Genomic DNA, 11,345 nt, shown 5'->3' with positions numbered 1-11,345 from the left:
TAAAAATTAATAATAAACAAAAGTGATCTGTCAGAAAATATGGCTGCAGGTATTTAAGAACACAGTTCGATGGTAATGAGAGAACAAAAAACAAACTAGCTTTTTCATATTTTTGTCTTATTTTGAAAGACCTCAGATTGAGAGCAAGCTTGAAAATTAAAGACTGGTTAAACTTGGAATAAACTACAATATTTCAAAACTAATTTATTTGCAATACATCTGAGCTATTTGTGAAAAGAATAAATGAAACTCTTAGGTTAAAAAATTTAATAAAAAGGGTTCCTCCCACAAGTCTAATTTTGAGACGTTTTCAAATTTGCTTGGAATTCCTCTGAGTGGATTTTAGTTAAATAATTTCCACTCAGCTCTTTCTTTTAAATCTTACCAAATGAAGACGATAATTATTATTATTATTATTATTATTATTATTATTATTATTATTATTATCCAACAGTTTGTTTTGGCTGTGTAAAAGTCTCCCCAAAGTCTAAACTCAAACTTCCCACAGAGACGCACCGCGTTAACTTTGTCAAGACAAGGATTGTTGGTTTGTCCGATAATATTAGAGAAAAGTGTGCAGAGAATCTTGTTCCCTTCCTTAATCACAACCTTCATCAAGCTGCCATTAATTTCGAAAGTAAATTAATGGTAAAATAAAATAATAACAATAACAATAATAACCCTCTAAATTAAGCAATTTTTCATTTTTGCAATATCCAAAAGAATCAAAATGCCAACCGCATCATTTGATCAAAACAAAACAAAACAAAACAAAACAAAACAAAACAAAACAAAACAAAACAAAACAAAACAAAACAAACAAAACAAAACAAAACAAAACAAAATGTCTGACATCCTCTTTTACGTTAAATGGCCCAGAATGTTATTTTAAATGCGATGTTTGTTTGTCCCGCAGACGCATCTTTGTTCCTGACACCATGATCCGCTCTCTGGTTGTCCGGGTTAAATAAGACCCGCCGCACCGAGAGGAGTCACGCACAGCCGTTTGCGCACAGCTATAAAAGCGTGGCGCAAGTGTATAGCGTCGTAAAACGAAGCGCGCAATCCATCATCGCGCAACGTGAAGGACCTAAATTACCCTCGTGTTGCACAGTGAGTCAGGAGAAGTGTGCGCAGGTGTCGCTGTTAGGATAAAAAAATATATATATTTTTTAATGGGCGGTTAAATTTGCGCATAAGGGTGATTATAATCCGCTCCTTTGCCCATATAAATATAGCAAAAGACGCACGAGTTCATCCACGCAAACCAGACTGGAAATAACAGCCTGGATACAAGAAGACAAAACAAACAAACAAAAAAAACCATAAAAATCAAAATTTGCTGCTTCTCTTTTGCTCCTTTATATAAAAAGAGAAGCAGAAATGAGCGTAAAAAAATAGCGTCCATCCTTCCATGTAGCGCCACCAGATTGCAGACAAATAAAAGATGAGCAGCAGCAGCAGCAGCAACCGGAGCCTGGACGGGTGGAGAAAGAAAAGAACCCGGGCTTCACGCTCGGACACCTCCATTGTGGCGCATAATAAATAAATCTGCTCTCTCAAAAAAAAAAAAAAAAAAAAAAAAAAAGAAGAAAGAAAGAAAGCTCCCGACATCTGGCTACAACATGTCTGACTTTCTTTTTGTCCACATCTATAGATATGCGCTTGCATAAAAAAAAATTCCACTGGGATTATTACGTTCAATTTGATTTAGAAGCATAAAATAAGTTTGTTTTTGCTTTTTTTGCGCACATAAAACGAGTTAATTTGAACAGATTATTAAACGGGACTGAAAGGGGAAAAAATTAGTGCTTACGTCAGATGCAAATTTCGCCATCAATTGTTATATTGATCATAACAATCGATCTGAAAAGCACTTTTAAATCATCATCAAGGCTGACCAAAGTACTGTACAATTAAAAAACATACAGTTAGGAGGCGTCCACCTGCACTGAAAAAAAACTGTCAGAATTGAATCAAGGTTTTATTCACATTTCTGAGTTAAAATGATATACAGTTGGTTTAAGAGCTGAAGTATCAGACAATACAAGCAGTTTTCTAAACTGTCATAACTCAGCTCCGTTAGTTCAGTTTACATGAATTATTCTGATGGTTTTGCTCATCTGGTTTGTCATTCAATTGAAAAAAAAATTAAATAATAAACCAGAATTGGTTTGTGATGTCGGCAGAAAACAACTGAAATAGTGATAATGTTTCTCCTTGACAACAGCTAAGTTGTGCTTGTTATTGGTAACAGTTCCTTCAGAGCTAAAAAACTTTGCTTGCTAGCTAATTTGATTTTAGCGTTAATGGCCAAAGATGGACACAAACTTTAATTTTGGAAACTTTTTAACTTAAATAGCCTTTTATTTTTTATTTACATCAATTCATATTTACAACACATAACGGGCTTACTTATGCTCTGCTGGACACCACACAATACCAAGAAAACAAGTGGTTCTCTGTCTTCTTAAGTTAAATTTTCTTTAATATGTATTGCCGAGGTTTGTTCCCACAGTTGATAAGATGACGCAATAACAAAACCATTAAAATTTTTTATTGGGTAATATCACATACCCTTCAAAATTCGGTTTTATAGTGTAGCCAGGTCCTACCCAGTCCTGGAGCAGCAGAAAACTTGTCTTGGCTCCACTGACAGATCTGTTCATATTAAACCCTCGTGTCCAAACACAATTCTTTTACATGTTACACCAAATAACACTTAGAATTTTCTTCATTTTTCTGTCTTTATTTATTTAAAACATTGTGAGTTTTATATCAAGAAAATGACAGGAAGTCCACTTGATTGGTCTACCAGAGTCATTTGTGTGTCTATTAAACTACGGACTAAAAATTTGATGAAAATGAATGAAAAAATGCAGAATATTTTAAGCATATATAAAGTTTCTATCTTTTGCATAAATGAAATGGAATTCTGGAGACTTTTAAATACCTATTTAAAAAAAATAAATAAAGCTTTTATTCTGCTAAATAAATTGTTTGCGAAAGTAATGTTCAATTATGGTGAAATTCTAACAATATTAGAAAGTTTGGTAACAAACGATACACAAACATCTTTATTAAAATTTGACTGGAGTTATTGACTAAGACAACAAATATTGTCACTCACATGCAGCCGTCAGGAGAGACAGACTCCAAGTGCATCACAGGACAACACACACACACACACACACACACACACACACACACACACACACACACACACACACACAGAGAGAGAGAGAGCTATGGACAATTTAGAACCTAACCGACATGTTTTTGGAATCATGCACTGGGAGAAAATGCAAACTCCATGGAGAAAGATCTCAGTCCAAGATTTGAACCCACAACCCTCCTGCTGTAACGCGTCAGTCCTACCACCTGCACCAATATATAGCCAGTAATGAAAACAGAGGATGAAAAAGTCTGTCTTGGGAGAAGACCGTAAGTCTGCATCCAGACATAACTTTTTTTAGCTACAGTGCTAATGCTGTAGCGCTCAATTTCATTTTACTTTTTGCCCAATTTTTGGTTAAAATTAGACTAATTTATTTCTGTGTCAATTTCTTTCGCTCCTACTTGCATCCAGCTTTAACATTTTGATTCAAATCTAACTTGGTGTAAACCTTTACACTAATTTTGTGAGTTAAATTGTGAAGTTTGTTTTATCAGTGCTGTGAACGAGTGTATAGGTGCAGGCAACTGACTGCAGTTAAATTCCAATAAAAATGTTGTATTGTTTGCGTCCAGCTTTAGCATTTTTAGCCACAGTGCTAATGCTTTTGCTAACGCTAACGTCTATAAACTTGCAAGCAATTTCTGTTTATCATGTCAATTTTTTTGTTAAAATTAGACAAATTTATTCATGTCTCAATTTCTATCATTCCTACTTGGAAATCTTCATACAAATATAACATAAGATGGAGATTTTTACAAATTTTGGGGGGGTTAAATTGTGAAATTTGTTTTATCAGTGCTCTGTGAACTGACAGCAGTTCAATTCTAATCAAATTGTTTTGGTGGGATTTGTTTAAATAAATAAATGAACTGGTGTTAAAATGAAACAATTATTTTTGCATTAAATAAATATTTGGTTGTGGTTGAAATTCGATTAATTGTGTATATTTACCCTCAAAAAAGTTATTACTTCTGTTTTACAGTGCATTCAGTTGCTTATATTATTTTATTTGATCTTTTATTGCTTGAGCTGGAATTCACGGAACAACAACTATCATTCGCCGGGTTAAACTCATGTTTTTGTTGACTACATGAGGCGAACACGTGGCTCTCTCTTTCAAGTGAATAAGTCCGAACCTTGTTCCAGTGGCCCACAATAAATAAATAAATAAATAAATAAATAAATAAATAAATAAATAAAAAAGCGACATCACGCGCAATTTAACAAATGTTGCTGTGGCCCAACATTCCTCAAACGGGTCGAACATCGACTTCAGATATTAAATCAGGTTATTTTATTGGCTGTAATTTGGAGGAGAAATCAAAGCCAATTACAGGAATGAGGAGGAATGAACTTGTGAGAAGCGAGAGGATGGAGGAGGAGGAGGAGGAGGAGGAGGGGGATGGAGGAAGGTGGTGTTGGAGTGAAGTGGGTTTTGGGGGGGCAGTCGGGGTCTGGCGCTAAAGCTGACATGCTTTGGGCTTCGGCTCTGATTGGTTCTCGTTTGGAGGAGCTCATGGGTTCATTCCGCCGCTAAGCGCCTCCCCGTTCCTCTAAACTACATTATAATGCAACGAACCTCCCTTTTAACCACAAACCGAATTTGCTTTCATTTAGGCTATATATTTTTCTTAAATAGGTTAAAGTCATAGAGATTTTTTTTTTATTTTTATTTTATTTTTTTATTTATTTATTTATTTATTTTCGTGTGTGGGAATAGCATTTCGCCCTGGAGCGGTGCGCAATGCTTTCTCACGCCGACCTCCTGGATGCTCGCCTCGGTGAGTTATCGTCACCAAACTCCGGTCTCCAACTCTACTGTAAGCTGGAGGAACTTCTAATCTTAAATCAAGCTCAGAAAATTTGTCCAATTTGCTCCTTATGACGTCTTAATGTGCCCGAACAGAGCTAAATTCGCCTAATTCATTGGAAAGTAATTATTATTATTATTACATTACGCTGTAATTTGATTGAACAAATTTCTAAGATCTCGGTGTGATCGAATTGAGAGAAAGAGTATTTAAGGAGCAGATTGCAGTGTGCATGGTAAATAGTATTACTTAATTCTTCTGTTTGTGTTGGATGGTTTAATGCATGCGTTTGATTCAGATTTTTCTGTAAAAGTAAAATATATTGCATCAGTTTTTATTATAATTCAAACATTTTCTCTTGTAATGTTTCATATTTCTGTGCATGTTCAGTTTTTCCTCTAACGATTGTTGTTTTTTTTCTTCTTCTATCGCAGGGCTTTCATCGGTGCAAAAATAAATAATACAAAATAAATACATAAATAAAAATCTCACCTGCTCTTGGTTGTTGGTGTGCAGGGATGAAGGATGCCGCGGTGGAGCTCCTGGGCCACAGGGAAGCTCTGAAGTGCAGGCTCGGGGGCGGCGGACCTGACCCGGGACACTCCGGAGAGCTCGGTCCGGACGGCGTGGAAGGAGCCACGATGCTCCCCGGTGACGACATCAGCGGTGGCGGCGGCGGCGGCGGCTCCAACCCGGTGCAGGTGAACAACAAGGAGCAGGAGAAGCAGCAGCAGCAGCAGCAGAACAACAGCGGCGGAAACAACCCGAACCAGTCCGGAGGGCAGCAGAGCCAGAAGCAGAAGCGGCACCGGACCCGCTTCACCCCGGCGCAGCTCAACGAGCTGGAGCGCAGCTTCGCTAAGACGCACTACCCGGACATCTTCATGCGGGAGGAGCTGGCTCTGCGGATCGGCCTCACGGAGTCGAGGGTTCAGGTGGGCCCCGATGGGAACATTTTTTTTAAAATTTATTTATTTTCTCATGTACATTTTTTGAGAAAAAAAAATGAAGCTTTAAACAATTTTACGGAGAGAGTCAAAAATAAGCTTTGTACTGAATATTAATACATATTTGTTTAGCAGTATTTATTGGTGGAAAGCAAAAATAGAATAAATATCGTCGAAAAACAAAAACAAGCTTTGGTTCAACCAAAGTGTATTCGTAAGTCTTCAGCTTTAGGGAATCATTTCATTCCGGATTTTTTACATTTTGTATTTATTTTTTGCTGAAAGTAACTATAGGAAAGTAAGAGGGAATTTTAAAGCAAAAAAGGACAAAAAACAGCAAAAAACGAAACGAAAATACTTTTCATTCGTCTTACCACTCGTGATGCAATCATCATCTCACATCAGCTAAAGTCACCCACCGAGAGGTTCTAGTCCCACATGTCACCGTGTTCCTTTACAACAGGAAATACGTAAAAGGATTTCATGTTTACGCAAGAAACAACAACAAAAAACCCCAAAGGAAACAGACGCATCAATAAACAAAAGCGCCGCTGTAGATAAAAAAAATTAACTATTATAATTCACACAAATAAATGAACAAAAATTAAATGAATACAGAAAATAAGATTATTGGTGTCAACTCAACTAAAGTTAGGGCTTTTAATTTTTTATTATTTTTATTTTATTAATATTATTATTATTTATTATAATTTTTTGCGGATAATGCCTGCAGCGCCTGATGGGGCTGCACAAGTTATTTACGATGATACTCTATTCTAATTTATATATATATATTCGCCAGGATGCACAATCTTGATTAATAGCTGTGTCATATATTATGACAACATCTGCGGTTGGTTGCAGTGATTATTGCAGCTGCACAGATTTAGTCCGTAATAATAATATTGATCATTTCCAATGTGGTCATATTAACAACAATAATAATATCAATTATAATAACATTTGCATCAACAATAATGATAAAATAATGACAAACTTACGAACCAGGGTCGGTCTTTGCGTTTTATTCATTTACTTAATTCATGGACTTGTGAACGTGTGCTGAGAAATGATGCAGACAATTTGTTTTTGACAGTCGTTACCAATATCAAAACTGGCGCTTCCGAAGAATATATAAACCCTTGTTTTATTTATGTATTTATTTATGTATTTTTAGTCCAAGCTGCAGTGACGAGGCGTCTCAGCCATTCATTCAGCCTAATTAAGATTGGCCTACATTTCCTGCCCATCCCGTGTAATGGATCTACTGGGACCCGGACGCTGATAGCAGCTTTATTACACTCATTTAATGGCCGCTGATCAAGCACATATTAGCTTTCAACTGTTCTGAATTTATGTCATGCTCAAAGTTCTTCTATAATTTGCTTACACACTCCGTCTATTGCTTCTCCCCCCTCTCCCCTTTCTGTCCCCCTCAGCATTTTGTCTTCGTGGTTTATTCGAACATCGACTCTGCAAAAATCCTGATTGAGAAAGAAAGAAAAAGACACATAGTGCAATTGCACTTTAGCTGCTCCCATGTGAAATAATCCTCTAATAATCATTATTATGATTGGATGGGCCCGTTCGGTGTCTGGAGTATTTGCATAAAATCAGAATTAGTGAAATGATGCGGCTCAGAGAGAGTGGGGGAGCGGAGGAAGGCGCACCGCGCCTTTAGCGATGGGCCCGTCAGCGCGCTGCACGTCTTAATGCCGCGGCGCCGCGCAGACAGCAGAGTACTCTGTCTTTTCAGACCCAATGAGAGATTGCGTTTTCTTTTTGCCACGCCGAAAGTGTAATGCATTTCAGGCCGGATTTCACGGCTGGCTTCGCCGGGAGCGAGATGGTCCCGTTCTTATTACCGCGGCCCGCTTTCTCAAGCAAATCTCCACATTAATCACAGGCGCGTCTGCCGCTTACAGGAGCCCAAGGACTCCGGGAATACAGAGCAAACTATTGATCTCTGCTGGAATATTGTCTTTGTTAGGGGCGAGCGCGCGCGCCATGGAAAGTCCAAAATAACAATTAAGGCGCAAATTTTATTCTATTAAATATTGTGTAGGGAAAAAAAGAACACCCCTCCAGTTGTTGCCGTTTAGTTTTCTGTTGTTTTGTTTAAATATTTTTAACTGTTTATATTATTCAGTCATGTATGTTTCTACTCTCTCCTGCTGAAATATTACATTTATTTACAACAGAAATATTGTTGTTGCTATTGAGCTCACATATCTATTTATTCATACTTGACACACTTGAATTAAGAGTATTGTTTATTGTTTATATTAAGAGTGTTGCTTATTTTGTCAATATATGTTTTCAATTAAGGTGCGATTACTCGTGATTAATTAATCACAGACAAAAGATGTTTATTTTGTTGATATATGGTTTTCGATTAAAACGCGATTAATCGCGGTTAAGCAAGTAAAAATCATGCAATTAGTTCGATTAGGGATTGTTTAGCCAAGTCTAAACAATATATATATATATATATATATATATATATATATATATATATGACAAAATTAATTCTCATATAGGCTCACAGCCCTTACTTGAGGTGAGTTAGTTATTTTTTCTTACCTCAAATGTTATAATCGACCATTTTTCATATGAAAAGATCGAGATATGAAATGGCCACTCCTGAGTATAATATAAGAGTATGAATCGGCGATTTGACCCGGAGCACTGTTTCCCATTCCGGCTGATTTATCGCTGCTTGTCGGTATTACGGTGATGATCACACAATGATGTCATGGCAACCCTAGCTGTCAATGCGCCACCTCCTGCCTGACTCACCGTCGCCTGTCTGTCCGCAGGTCTGGTTCCAGAACAGACGCGCCAAGTGGAAGAAGCGCAAGAAGACCACCAACGTGTTCCGAGCGCCGGGGACGCTGCTGCCCACGCACCACGGCCTGCCCCAGTTTCCGTCGGCAGCGGCCGCGGCGGCGGCCATGGGCGACAGCCTCTGCTCCTTCCACGCCAACGACACCCGCTGGGCCACGGCGGGGATGCCGGCGTGTCTCAGCTGCAGCTGCCGCCCTCCCTGGGCCGCCAGCAGGCCATGGCGCAGTCCCTGTCCCAGTGCAGCCTCGGCGCGGGCCGCCGCCCAACTCCATGGGTCTGTCCAACATGTCGTCCAACGGCTCCGGGCTGCAGTCGCACCTCTACCAGCCCACTTTCCCCGGGATGGTCCCGGCGTCTCTCTCCGGCCCCACCAACGTGACCGGCTCGCCTCAGCTGTGTAGCTCCCCGGACAGTGACGTCTGGAGAGGGACGAGCATCGCGTCGCTGCGCCGCAAAGCGCTGGAGCACACAGTCTCCATGAGTTTCACTTAGTGCCGAAGAGATTTTTCTTTCTGCATTTAGTTCTCTTGCATTCAAAACAACAAACAAAACAAAGAAAACCCCAGGATACTTGTGAATCTGCAGGCACCTGGCTCCTTTTTTTCCCCCCTCCACAAATCCGAGAAGAGACTCTCTCCATCAGGCCTGCTGGCCTCTTATCAACCACAGGGCTGGTTCCGGTCAAAGCTATAAGTTATGATTTCGCATGTGGCCTCTCTGTCTATTTATTTGTCTATTTAAATTAACTTATTGGTTCGTTCGGTATTTATTTGGCTCTCGGTGACACTCGCTCGCTCCGTGACTGTTTCTGAGGACGCACATTCTGGAGACGCTTCAGAGCACAACAAGGTTGCAGATTTCACTTTTCCTCCTGCCGCCAAAAGGGCCAAAGGGTTTCACACTGGAAGTGCCAAAGCAAAAAAATAAAAAATAAAATAAACAAAAATAAATAAAAATAATATTAATAATGATAAAATACATAAAAACTTGCTTGGAGGTTTCAAAGACTGATAACTGAAATTCATCGCCTACCAGGAGAGAGAGAGATGATCTCAATCTAACAGGAATCAGGACAACCTGGATGATAACTTGACTGCATGTGCTGTCAAAAGCAAAATATAGTGATGATAACAATAATGATAAGAAAAGACAATGTAACAAAAAAAAGAAGGCCGGAATACTCTAAAGTAAGACATGGAAGCTGACGTAACTATAACCTGTTCTATAGGATGTTTTTGTGTAGCGGAAAGCACTCTTGTTCCCATTTGGTCGGTTGTGATAACCTTATGTTTCCAGAACTCTGTCTGTGCTTATGATCAAATATGCCTTTCTTAAATGTTGGAACCATTTTTGTTTCATGGACATGTTTATATCAATTCAGTGTAAAATGAGCCAATAAAAACATTTTCAGTAATGTCACATCATGGATGGACCCTCGTTTCTGAAGTATGGAAGCTCAAAAATGGGTTGGAAATGGTTAAAAAAAAAAAAAAGCAGAGGTTCCTTTGGAATTTTAATCAAATGTAGGCAAAATGATAAAGATCATCCTCATGTGCATCTATGTTTTCATCTTCATTGTGTTTTCTGGTGAAAAGTTCGATGTCACTGGCTAAGTGGTGGTTCTATCATGAATGTGACCCTGGGTTAGATCCTCCTGGACCCCCTGACATCCATCCATCCCTCCCCATAGATTTACAGAACGTACGTCGGAATGCTGCCTTTTTTTAATGTCCAATAGAAAAGAGACACTTAAATAAATATGTCAATTCAAACCACTTTTAAAATGTATTTACTCAACCAGTCCAGGTTTTGTTTTTTCATGATCTTTGTGAAAAAATATTGCTGAAAAGTGATGAACTTAAAGGTTGGCAAGTAAACATTTTTACCTGACAACCACAGTCAAGCTGATTGCAGATGTCTGACTCAGAATAAAGGTTCAGCTTTTCTAACAGGTTTTGCTCTCCAAAAAAAAAAAATTATATATATATAAATAATCTGGACTAAAATTAAATTCTCATTGTAACAATGAAACTTTCTCAAGTCCAAATTCTTTGTCGGTTCTATGAGTTGATGCCGTTCATAAGATAACCCAGTTGTCAGTCTACCATTCTGTGCTGGACACGGTACACATCAGATGAGAATTTGTGTCCTTTAGTTAAATTTGAGTCTCGTTACGTCACTAGAATTAAACGATTTCCTGTTTTAAATGAGTCGCGTGTTGTTCTCTAAGTGCTTAAGCTTGGACAATGTTTTGTGACTAATGAGAAAGTAGCAGCAAAATCTATTTTTTGGTTTTTTATCAAACATTAATATGACACGCAGGGGTTATGCCACCCAGGGTGGAGAGCCATATTGTCCATACCACACTGTCACATTGATGATCCTTTTGGTATTTTTGTTAGTATTTGGCATACAGATGTTACAATCATGCAGAATTTGAAGTGTTAGTTTCTGTCTATGTTCAGTCTGACTCATCTTCATGGGTGAGAAAAACAAAATCTTATAACTTTGGCAGGTTGATGATGATTATGAGTGATATCTGTTGTTGCTGGACAAAACTCT

The 11,345-nt window shown here is 38.5% G+C and overlaps 1 pseudogene across 1 annotated transcript; it reads left to right on the top strand.

The window, feature by feature from the left end:
• Window positions 1-4,574: 4,574 nt before the first annotated feature.
• LOC145554367 (homeobox protein orthopedia B-like) lies at window positions 4,575-9,834 on the top strand (annotated as a pseudogene). The gene is made up of 3 exons (XR_014090341.1): window positions 4,575-4,959; window positions 5,506-5,924; window positions 8,756-9,834. The product of XR_014090341.1 is annotated as a homeobox protein orthopedia B-like (transcript).
• The last annotated feature ends 1,511 nt before the right edge of the window (window positions 9,835-11,345 follow it).

The sequence above is a fragment of the Poecilia reticulata genome, chromosome 12, assembly GCF_904066995.2.
Source record: "Poecilia reticulata chromosome 12, P_reticulata-male-v2, whole genome shotgun sequence".
NCBI classification, from domain to species: Eukaryota; Metazoa; Chordata; class Actinopteri; order Cyprinodontiformes; family Poeciliidae; genus Poecilia; species Poecilia reticulata.
The sequence above is the reverse complement of the archived record's forward strand: the minus strand, read 5'-3'. Positions and strand labels throughout refer to the sequence as shown.